Genomic DNA, 4034 nt, shown 5'->3' on the forward strand with positions numbered 1-4034 from the left:
AACATCCACTATGGGTCATACAATTGCTTAATGTATGGCCACATGATAATGGCACATACAGAACATATCCAGATTGAGAGCTAGTTTACCTGGAGGCACCCCTGTATCCTCCAAATGGCACCACAGGACCCAGCATGCCCTCCTAATGCTGGCTCCATCTATGCCTCTCTGAACTGCAATAAATAGTGGAAAACTGCTCTAATCAAGCTGGTAACAATCCCCAGGTGCTGCGGGAGGGGGTTACTCTAGACAAGAAATACAAAAGGGATTTTTCCCACGCACTCTGCTGGCTGTTAGTAAGAAGAGCTATATACTATGTAATAGGAAATTTAGAGCTCTTCGTTACATATGTTTTGCAAAAGATATGATAAGCCTCCAGGCCACTTCACGGCTGCTCTATTACTGGAGGTCCCTATCTAAGCATAGGTCCAGGGCTTGGACCCCACAAAGTCGGCTCAGGCCCGACCACCCCAGGGCAGCACACCATTGAAATACTAAAGTGTTAATATGTGTTAAGGAAGAAGCAGAAGCTATGGGTTAGAAAGTGCTACAAAAATAAGGGTGTTAATAAAATACTCAAAAGAGTAATGTTAGTGAAAAAATAGGAGTGTTACATAAGTGCTAAATAAATAATATGGCATGCTACCCCAAGGTGGCCCAGCCCCACCAGACCCGGGGGGTACCACTCCCCAAACCCATACACAGCATAATAATAATAATAACATCCACTATGGGTCATACAATTGCTTAATGTATGGCCACATGATAATGGCACATACAGAACATATCCAGATTGAGAGCTAGTTTACCTGGAGGCACCCCTGTATCCTCCAAATGGCACCACAGGACCCAGCATGCCCTCCTAATGCTGGCTCCATCTATGCCTCTCTGAACTGCAATAAATAGTGGAAAACTGCTCTAATCAAGCTGGTAACAATCCCCAGGTGCTGCGGGAGGGGGTTACTCTAGACAAGAAATACAAAAGGGATTTTTCCCACGCACTCTGCTGGCTGTTAGTAAGAAGAGCTATATACTATGTAATAGGAAATTTAGAGCTCTTCGTTACATATGTTTTGCAAAAGATATGATAAGCCTCCAGGCCACTTCACGGCTGCTCTATTACTGGAGGTCCCTATCTAAGCATAGGTCCAGGGCTTGGACCCCACAAAGTCGGCTCAGGCCCGACCACCCCAGGGCAGCACACCATTGAAATACTAAAGTGTTAATATGTGTTAAGGAAGAAGCAGAAGCTATGGGTTAGAAAGTGCTACAAAAATAAGGGTGTTAATAAACATACTCAAAAGAGTAATGTTAGTGAAAAAATAGGAGTGTTACATAAGTGCTAAATAAATAATATGGCATGCTACCCCAAGGTGGCCCAGCCCCACCAGACCCGGGGGGTACCACTCCCCAAACCCATACACAGCATAATAATAATAATAACATCCACTATGGGTCATACAATTGCTTAATGTATGGCCACATGATAATGGCACATACAGAACATATCCAGATTGAGAGCTAGTTTACCTGGAGGCACCCCTGTATCCTCCAAATGGCACCACAGGACCCAGCATGCCCTCCTAATGCTGGCTCCATCTATGCCTCTCTGAACTGCAATAAATAGTGGAAAACTGCTCTAATCAAGCTGGTAACAATCCCCAGGTGCTGCGGGAGGGGGTTACTCTAGACAAGAAATACAAAAGGGATTTTCCCCACGCACTCTGCTGGCTGTTAGTAAGAAGAGCTATATACTATGTAATAGGAAATTTAGAGCTCTTCGTTACATATGTTTTGCAAAAGATATGATAAGCCTCCAGGCCACTTCACGGCTGCTCTATTACTGGAGGTCCCTATCTAAGCATAGGTCCAGGGCTTGGACCCCACAAAGTCGGCTCAGGCCCGACCACCCCAGGGCAGCACACCATTGAAATACTAAAGTGTTAATATGTGTTAAGAAAGAAGCAGAAGCTATGGGTTAGAAAGTGCTACAAAAATAAGGGTGTTAATAAAATACTCAAAAGAGTAATGTTAGTGAAAAAATAGGAGTGTTACATAAGTGCTAAATAAATAATATGGCATGCTACCCCAAGGTGGCCCAGCCCCACCAGACCCGGGGGGTACCACTCCCCAAACCCATACACAGCATAATAATAATAATAACATCCACTATGGGTCATACAATTGCTTAATGTATGGCCACATGATAATGGCACATACAGAACATATCCAGATTGAGAGCTAGTTTACCTGGAGGCACCCCTGTATCCTCCAAATGGCACCACAGGACCCAGCATGCCCTCCTAATGCTGGCTCCATCTATGCCTCTCTGAACTGCAATAAATAGTGGAAAACTGCTCTAATCAAGCTGGTAACAATCCCCAGGTGCTGCGGGAGGGGGTTACTCTAGACAAGAAATACAAAAGGGATTTTTCCCACGCACTCTGCTGGCTGTTAGTAAGAAGAGCTATATACTATGTAATAGGAAATTTAGAGCTCTTCGTTACATATGTTTTGCAAAAGATATGATAAGCCTCCAGGCCACTTCACGGCTGCTCTATTACTGGAGGTCCCTATCTAAGCATAGGTCCAGGGCTTGGACCCCACAAAGTCGGCTCAGGCCCGACCACCCCAGGGCAGCACACCATTGAAATACTAAAGTGTTAATATGTGTTAAGAAAGAAGCAGAAGCTATGGGTTAGAAAGTGCTACAAAAATAAGGGTGTTAATAAAATACTCAAAAGAGTAATGTTAGTGAAAAAATAGGAGTGTTACATAAGTGCTAAATAAATAATATGGCATGCTACCCCAAGGTGGCCCAGCCCCACCAGACCCGGGGGGTACCACTCCCCAAACCCATACACAGCATAATAATAATAATAACATCCACTATGGGTCATACAATTGCTTAATGTATGGCCACATGATAATGGCACATACAGAACATATCCAGATTGAGAGCTAGTTTACCTGGAGGCACCCCTGTATCCTCCAAATGGCACCACAGGACCCAGCATGCCCTCCTAATGCTGGCTCCATCTATGCCTCTCTGAACTGCAATAAATAGTGGAAAACTGCTCTAATCAAGCTGGTAACAATCCCCAGGTGCTGCGGGAGGGGGTTACTCTAGACAAGAAATACAAAAGGGATTTTTCCCACGCACTCTGCTGGCTGTTAGTAAGAAGAGCTATATACTATGTAATAGGAAATTTAGAGCTCTTCGTTACATATGTTTTGCAAAAGATATGATAAGCCTCCAGGCCACTTCACGGCTGCTCTATTACTGGAGGTCCCTATCTAAGCATAGGTCCAGGGCTTGGACCCCACAAAGTCGGCTCAGGCCCGACCACCCCAGGGCAGCACACCATTGAAATACTAAAGTGTTAATATGTGTTAAGGAAGAAGCAGAAGCTATGGGTTAGAAAGTGCTACAAAAATAAGGGTGTTAATAAAATACTCAAAAGAGTAATGTTAGTGAAAAAATAGGAGTGTTACATAAGTGCTAAATAAATAATATGGCATGCTACCCCAAGGTGGCCCAGCCCCACCAGACCCGGGGGGTACCACTCCCCAAACCCATACACAGCATAATAATAATAATAACATCCACTATGGGTCATACAATTGCTTAATGTATGGCCACATGATAATGGCACATACAGAACATATCCAGATTGAGAGCTAGTTTACCTGGAGGCACCCCTGTATCCTCCAAATGGCACCACAGGACCCAGCATGCCCTCCTAATGCTGGCTCCATCTATGCCTCTCTGAACTGCAATAAATAGTGGAAAACTGCTCTAATCAAGCTGGTAACAATCCCCAGGTGCTGCGGGAGGGGGTTACTCTAGACAAGAAATACAAAAGGGATTTTTCCCACGCACTCTGCTGGCTGTTAGTAAGAAGAGCTATATACTATGTAATAGGAAATTTAGAGCTCTTCGTTACATATGTTTTGCAAAAGATATGATAAGCCTCCAGGCCACTTCACGGCTGCTCTATTACTGGAGGTCCCTATCTAAGCATAGGTCCAGG

Source organism: Pseudophryne corroboree, chromosome 6 (assembly GCF_028390025.1).
Source record: "Pseudophryne corroboree isolate aPseCor3 chromosome 6, aPseCor3.hap2, whole genome shotgun sequence".
In the NCBI taxonomy this organism is placed as follows: domain Eukaryota; kingdom Metazoa; phylum Chordata; class Amphibia; order Anura; family Myobatrachidae; genus Pseudophryne; species Pseudophryne corroboree.